This window comes from Thalia democratica, chromosome 5 (assembly GCF_965202585.1).
Source record: "Thalia democratica chromosome 5, ktThaDemo2.hap1.1, whole genome shotgun sequence".
Classification (NCBI taxonomy): Eukaryota; Metazoa; Chordata; class Thaliacea; order Salpida; family Salpidae; genus Thalia; species Thalia democratica.
In genome coordinates, this window is record NC_139169.1 from 38,472,790 (window position 1) to 38,481,762 (window position 8,973).

An 8,973-nucleotide genomic window follows, 5' to 3' on the forward strand; every position below is an offset into this window, starting at 1 on the left:
TACATTTTTCTTTTTTTGGGTGGCACGCATGCACCAGTGTCCCTCCCCACGCTACGCCCCTGGTACTACAACAAAAGCTAGTCATGAAAACAGTATTTTTAGTCATAAAATTTTACATGAATTTTAATAGGTTAAATATAAATTTAAGCTAAAATATACAATCTTTTAAAATTATTTGTTGATTAAGATATTTTACTCCGTTAAATTAGTATTTATTAGTATTAATTTCCAAAGAAGCAATAAGTAACACTTACTGTCCTGGACATGACATTAAACTGTTCTGGTGTACGACTCGAAACCTAAAAGGTTTTTTCGTACACCAGATCCTTGGACCGAACTTTTTGAACGTGTTTTAATTACTGTAGTAATTATCATGTTTTAATTTATATATTTTACCTCTAAGTTTTATACTATTACAACGTTAATAATCATAATTTAAAACAATAAACTTTGCATAATGTTAAGTGACCAAAAATAAATGAAGTATCTACTTATTAAACAGAAACTGTAAAAAAAAAGTATGACATTTTGTATTGAGTTTTAGCATAGTTGAGATTTAGAACTTAAACAATTAGCATCCATATTTTCTTTTTTGTTAACATTATAATGAATAAAATGGTTATCAATAAGAAAATTTTAGTGTTAGCAAAAGAAGTTTTCGTAGTTATCTTAAGTACCTTTGAGTTCTCATTTTTAAATTACTTGAGTTTGAGACAAAAATTAATTCATTCATTTCTAAAGATTTTTCTTGATCGCTTATAAAGTATTTATAGTTTTTAAAGATTTATAACGTTTTCTTCTTTTTAATATTGTCTTAATGTTACTTTAAAATTAAAAAAACGTACGTAAATTTAAAAATTATTATACAGAAAAGAAGCAAACTGTCTAAAAAGTAAAACAGTAGGTTATAAACTTTTATTTTTGATTGTACTGTGCCAACGCTGCAAATTATTTCTATATATAACTTTAATAAGATACCTATGTTAGTTTCTCCTTGTAGCGATTTGAAAATCACTTTGGAGAGATTTTATCAAGTTACGTCATAACACTGTTTTATGACCTCTCAATAACCTTTTAAAATATCAAAATTTAAAACTGTTTGTACCAAATTACACTTTAATTGTAGTTGTGAAAAGTTTCACGCAAAACTATTTTACAAAATTATTTTAGACAAAATGTAAAGAATAGTTGTTATTATTTAAAAAAAAAAAAATTATTATTTGAAAAAAAAAAAAAAATTAAAATAAGTTTAATAGACTAAAATTTCAACTACAGAATATTAGAATTTAAGACCGTAAAAATTAACGCTAAGAAAAAAAAAAATATTTTAGCTTTAGCTGGAAAGTCGTATAAATTTTAAGTAAAAACACAATGAAAAATTTAGTTCAGATTTTTTTAGATAAAGAGACCTGATAAAAATGTTTTAGTGTTGTATGTTTTATAAGTTTTAATTTAATATACTTTTAGATAATCGTAAACTAATAATTTATCACTTTAATAAATTTATTGTGTATTACAAAAAAAAGTTTAAACAAATAAAAAGATTTTCTTAATGTTAGTCAATAAATTAAACACTATTTTAAACACAACAAATTATCATAAGTATAATTAAAGTTTTTTATGCTATAATTAAAAACCAATCAGATCATATTTTTATGAAAAACAAAAACATAAATGTTTTATTGTAAGTATTTTAAGTTTCATTTACGTAATTGTACCATTTAAAGTTATTACCTAAACACATTTTTATGTAATTTTTACGAACTACTTTTTACAGAAAAAAATTTACAGTTTGGTTTGTATTTTTAAAAAGTTTAACAAACCATTTACTTTAATATTACATTTCAAAAATTACCTTCCTTAGCCTGTTGAATTTATTGTATAGTACTTTTTTTAAACTAGTAGTATGTGTTCATTGAAGCATTTTAATGAGTTGTTGAGTGAAGCAAGTCTGTTGTCAAACCAAAGTGCTTTCAATTCACATAAACTTTATATTCAAAAAATAAGTTTTTTTTTTATAAAAACATTTGTTTGATATAAAACACTATTTTATGTTAACGTTGAGTAAAAGCTTTAATTCTTTAAAATCTTGCGTTTGGGTACTTAAGCTAGGAGTAAACTATTTTCTAGTCGGCAAGCAAAAATCTTTTTCAACTTTTTATGGACAAATCTTTGCAAAAGGTGATTAAGTGGTCCACATAGTGTTCACAAAAAGCATATTAAAATAAAAAAGAATTAAGCTTAGTTACAAAAAAATAACTAATTCATAAAGAAAACTGAGTACCTAAAATCAAATGAGAGCTCATTTAAAAATATCTTTTTACAAAATGGTTAAATTTGTTTATTTTGCTTTAGTAGTTTTCTTGATAATAGCTACGTCGCAGGTAAGATAGTTTTGTTGGTTGACCCAGGCATAAGTTTGTTTTGTGATAATCAACTTTTACATATATAATGATAATATGATACATTGTAAAAACAAATATTTATGAAAAATAATATTGAGACAACATAAAGTAAAGCAAAGGTTCAAAATTTATAAAGTTTAATATTTTATTTCTACATCTTAAAAGTATAAGCACACATAAAAATTTTATCTAATTTTTTTTTTTATTATCACTAAATTCTTTTTTTTTTTGGTTACGATTTATAACGTCGTATACAACAAATCATTTCTTGTGTTTAAATATACAAGCTAATTAGTGTTATCTTGCAAACTTTTATAGTTAGAACACTATATTAAATATATTTAAAATACAAGCACACAACATTAATAAATTTTTTTAATTAAGTATTTCTACACATATTGATTTTTTTTTTTAATAACAATATTTGTTATAGACTTGGATGTAAACTTTGATTTATCTAATAAACATTATATTAAAATTTTGTGTAAGAAATATTCTTTAATTGAATTTCTATAAGAAAGTAAAAAATGTCCTTTTAATAATTACACTAACAGCTTAAAAAGAGTTTTAAAAATAGTAGTTTAATATTTGTGTTAGATAATTATACACTAATATGAGTTGATTTAAGCTAATTATTACGCTTGTATTAAGCTGATGTAAGACTTGTACAATAACTTTAAATAAATTTGTACCAAGTCTGTAATTAACCTAGTCAAAATGTTTTAATTTTTCTAGGTAAAGTGTAATAAAATTAAATGATTAACTTTTTATGCACTACTCGCATTCTTTTCATTTTTTTTGTTTGTTGAGTAGTTTGTTATGTGATTTTAAATTATTTAGTTAACAAACTATAGAATTTATTTTAATTTAGAGAATGTTAAAAAAAACTTTTTTTTTTTAACTAAGTACTTAATTACAATTTTCAACTCGACATTTAGTTAAGTATGAAAAGGTTATTTAAAAAAAACATTAGTTTTTTAAATTTCAACAATGTTTTCTAGAAAGCTGGAATAGTACAGTAAATAAAATATCTTGCAGTGAGTTTTTAACATTTTTAGTGAAAAAAACATAGTATTTGTTTTATTGATTAGCAGTTTTTTATTTCAGAGTGAACTTGAACATACTAAGGCTAGTATATATTTGGTCATTGACTAGCAGTTAGCAGTTGTCTTATTAAATTAACATATCTATTTATTATCAAATTTTAATTTTGTGTGTAATCTAAGCTATGTGTTTCAATATCATTGAATTTTGTTTTTGTATTTTAAGGTTTGAAACTAAAAGCTATGTTTAAAATTCCACATCCGTGATTCAAATTAAGTATTTATGGTAGTAATTAAATTAAACTTTTTTAATTAGTTTTAACTGTATAATTATATCCCGAAAAAGCGTATTCAACAAGAATTTAAGATTTAAAACTTTTCATAAAAGCTCTAATTTATTTCTGTTAAAAATTGCTAAGGTAAAAATTAATCTTACATAATTAATCTCAAACAGCACTTAATTAAACTTTTTATAAAATCTATTTTCATTTAAGCTTTAAAAAGCTATAAAAATATATGAATTTTTAAGTGTTTTAAAAACTATTATCTAAAATAACTTACATTTTCTGAATTTAAGATTTTTAAATAATTGTTTAAATAATTATTTCATAAATGTTAAAACACTTGTTAATGTTTGAGTGCTATAAACAAGTAATGCTCATCAGTTTTGGAACAAAAAAAGCATTTTTATTTTTAAATTAAGTTTTAGAAAGTTTTTAACCAAAACAATTGTAGAATTAATTTTTCATGGCCAACTTTCTTATAAGTTTAAAATAGTGTTTACATTTTGGTAAAAGGCTTTTTAATTGTAAACTGCACTGTTATCTATTTTCTTGTTTATTTCTGGAATCTAGTACTTATTTGTTAGTTTTTTGTATGTTTTGTTTAATATATTTAAATATGGAAAATTTAAACAAAGAGTTGTTTGTACATTTTTGTTTCTTAATAGCATTTTTTTATTAATATCAAAAAGTTACAGTTTTGAATTTTCAACACACAATTTTTTGGATAAAAAGTGCTTACTCAACGCGAAGTGCGTACCTAAAAAATGCAAACTCGAAAGGAGCTTATTGTTCAGTTAATGTTGGTAAAACAATGTTTAAAGTATACAAGTTTGATATTAAAAACTTTAGCAGAATCATGTTTAATTTTTTTTGATTCTTACAGGTATTTTTGAAACATCAAACACAATGTTAAATAATTTCAAAACTTTTATTCTTTTGTTACTTCTTTTCTCCCTCGCCAACGTCGAGTGCAAAGTGGTGCACCCGAAATCGCCGAAAGTGGGCTTCGCCGCATTCGAGGGCGGGAGGAAGTTCCTCTACTGCGAAACGTCATCGCCTTCCTCCACGGTCGAGTGGTTCTACCAGTCTGACGTCACGAAGAACACGGAGCTGCATCCGGGAACGCGGATAGTGGGCAGTGGGGAGAAGTGCGGCTGGGGGTGGATGCGGGGCATGTGCATGGAGGAAGGGACCAACAGTCTGAAGCTGAAAAACGTGCGCAGGTCTCACGAAGGTTTGTTAGAATATAAGTATTTAATATTTTAAACAAGTTTTAATTTTTTTGAAATTGTTTATAGGTTTTTTAAAATCTCACTGCAGCATTTGTAGATTTTTTAAGGCTAGTTTTGTTATACAAAAATACTGAAACACTAAGATTTTAAGTTTTAAACGGCTTCGTTTCTCAGCTTTCATGAGCTTAGATCAGAAAATTCATTTAATGAGCTCATAATTGTTACACACTTATTATATAAAAAATATAATTTAAAACAAAATTAAAACACCTGAAGGTATATACACGTGCGTGGAAACGAGCTCAGACGGAAGCAAGTCGTACGGCGGTTACCAGGTCACGGTGCGCTACAACACGAAACCCCGCATAACCGCGCCCTTACGGATATTCGAGGGCGAAACGTACACGCTCCAGTGCAAGTCGGAAGGATACCAGACTCCTATATACAAGTGGTATTTCAACGGAAAGGCAATTGACTACCTCATGGAAAACGAGCTGTCGGGATCCGATATAACATGGAGCCGCGAAACCGGCATGCTGACAATTGGCAAGTTTGCAAAAGCGAATGTGGGCAACTACTCCTGCAGCTCCTACAACCTCCACTCGAACCCGATGAGCGACCAGGTGCATCTGGACTTCACAAAGTTCACTGACGCCGTCATTTCCGCCATCGTGGTCGCTGCTACCCTTGTATGCGCACTCGTGGTTTGGGGGATTTTGAAGAGAGTTAAAAAAATCAAGCCTTCTGCCGAGCATGATGTCGAAGCGAACTACGGTCCGTCCGTTGCGACGCGCGGACCGGTCGGTTTTCCGGCTTCTCAAATAAGGGGCTACGAACCGTGGAGTCGCCATGACGACGATGCGAGTTCAGCGCCGAGCGGTGACAGTTACTCGACCGAAGCTTTGTACAAGCACCCTCAGCAGAAGGAAGAAGCTCAGATAAACTTCCACGAGAAACCGGCTACTTACAACCGCGTTTATGTTTGAAGTTTAATTGAAATTTTTAAAATAACCGTTATGATTGTTTATAAAATAAGTGTTTAAAGTTGGTACAGGAGTAGTTTTAGAGTTTTTTTTTGTTAAAGGGTTTTATTTCAATTAGGCTAAAGTAGCAAATGTTATTACCTAAAAAGTTAATTGTCTGATTTATTTCACAACTGTTTCTGAAATACTAAACAAAAAATTCTTATGTAATTATTTCTTGAAACAATTTTAATATAGCTCTATTTATATAGAGGTTATTGTTTAACACTCTGAGTTTAATAGATTTATTCTTTTTTGTTACGCTTCCCATAGTTATTTATGACGGTTTAGTTGTGAAATAAATATGCTTTTACATAATCGGGATTTTAGATAAATAAATATTAAATATTATATTTCATTATAAACCTAAGTGTTTTAAACTAAATATTTGTAAATGTTAAGTTTATCCCTAAAGTATTATTATTTGTATTGTATAAATACATTGTTTAAAATTTAATTAAATTTTAACCAGTTTGAAAATTGAAATAAAGGTTTTAAAAAGTTATTTTTCTTACATATACAGATATCAAAATGATATTAAACTTTGAATTATTTTTTTCTGTAAAGTTTTATAAAGGTGATATATACGCTTTTTAAACCAAAGGGTGTTGGTGACTCAACATCCAAATGTTCATTTACCCTAGAACGGTTACGCTTGGGGCTTAATCTGAGTGTGATTTTACTATTGGGATTTGACATAATTATTACTTTAGTTTAGACTTAGTATTACTAGATATCAATACTACTTTAAACAACTAGGCACAACAATTGAGTAGGTTTTTCTATTAAACAAACATCAATGAATACAAAACCAATTGTTAAAATCACAAGAACTATTAAATATGTAATTTGTGTACTAAAATGTTGTATTAACCACTATAAAAAACTCAATAATATTTTAAGAAATAGTTAGTACTAAATACAAAACCAAGTGTTGAAAACTACAAAAGTATGTCACTTATGTAAAAATGCTTTATGTTAAACCACTATAAGAAATGCTTTTAATAAATCACTTGTTTAAAATCAAAAGAGCTATAGAAATGTACAGTAAGAGAACTATAAAACTTACTTTAAATAACAATGTTAAAATCTAACCAGTACAACTATATTTTTATATACTAAAACTTTATAAAACGACTCAATACCAATATTCAAGTGTCTTTCTTGTAAACAGTCTCTGCAACTCCTGGCGGTTCTGTAAACACAACTCAGTCTGGCCTATAAGCTTCTGACCCAAACATTACTTTAAAAAATTTCATCGATCAGTTTTGATAATACGTCATAAAGAGAAATGCGCTCTCATTTTCTTTTATTATCTTAAAGTCATAAAAGAAAAATGCGCTCTGATCCTCTTTCTCACTTTTACTTCAGACTTGCCCGAGCCAGAATTGTAATTGCAACAAACTCTTAGTTTTCACTTAAAAACAAAACGGTTTTCAAGTGAAATTTGGAATAGCGTTACACTTTCACTAAACAGAGATCAATATAGATAAACTTTATTGTTACAACTAATAAACATTTGAAAAGCTCAGAAGTTAGAAACTTTTTATAAAAACTTAATATAATTTACATACTATAAATAAAACCATCATTTAAACATAAGCAAAGAATGCCTTGTACTAAAATTAATAAACAAATTACTAAGTTATTATTAATAAATTATTTTTTAAACAAAAAAAAACAGTTTATACATAAAGTACTATCTATATATTGCTCAGTTTGTTACGCTTGGCTTATACTGTTGTTGCTACATTTCAAAAAGTTCAATAAAAAAGAAGTTTATTTTAAGATTTGTTAAAATTTGGCTTCTTTTTTCAAAATTGTAAAAAAAAACAAAAGCAGAGTTTGATCAACTATATAATGAATGCTCCTTTTCAATGTACAAATTGTCATGTCTGTAGAGGTAAACTTTATCATACTAATTAAGTGAAAATAAACAACTTTATTAAGAAACAAATTGACTTACCAGATTACCCATTTTTAAAAAGATTTAAGAATCTAATAAAACACTAGTTTGTTGCTTTAAAGTCTTTCGTCAAATACTTTAAGTATAAATATTTATATCAGACAAAATTATAACTTATTGTTAAAAAAGTTTAGTGAGTTTAATTAACGAAATGTCTAAGGTTATGAAGTTGTCAGTTAGAGTTGTAGTTAAGTTTTTAAATTTCACAGAGGTAGGGTTTACCTTTTAAACAAACTAAACATAATACAAATTGTTCCTATAAAACCTCCATTTTAAAACTCGCTAAGTTTTAACCGACTTACAATTATTGACTTAAATAGTTAACAAGCTAAGATTTTAGTAAATCATAATAAAATAACGTGTATAATATGATTAATTTTTAAATAGAGATAAAAACTATGAAAAAAAATAAAGTATCAAACTACATTTTAGTAGAAACCCGGTCTTTATTAGGTATAAAGTATAAATGAAAAGCATTTTAAAGCACTTAGTTATAGTAAAACAACCAAAATTTTGCTTCTTTAAGAACAAAATTTTTATTAAGATTTTTAAAATCTAACGGTTCTGAAGCTTTGTTATTTTTTTCGCTTCAACTTGAATACCAATGCTTAAACAAACTGATAAATTAGAGAATTTAGAAATGTTTAACTCTATGATTTGTAGAAACTACTCAAAAGTATACGCATTATCATAGTAAAATAGTTTCATTTTAAGTTAATTATAAAAATATGATCAAAATATTTAACTTTAGTTAATACCTAAAATATGTGTAAAATTTATAGAATCGTTAAACAAACATTTCAAAAGCTAAACATAAGGTACTTGTTAAGACTATTAGGCTTTGCTTAAAACTAGTGATGTACCGGACTCACTATCCGGATCCGGCCGGATATTGCCATTTTTGTCTGATATCCGGATCCGGCCGGATCTTGATAAAATCCGGATCCGGCCGGACTCTAGTTTGAATCCGTTTGAATCCGAATGAGTTTGAAAACGTTGCCCACCTCTTTTATAAATAATT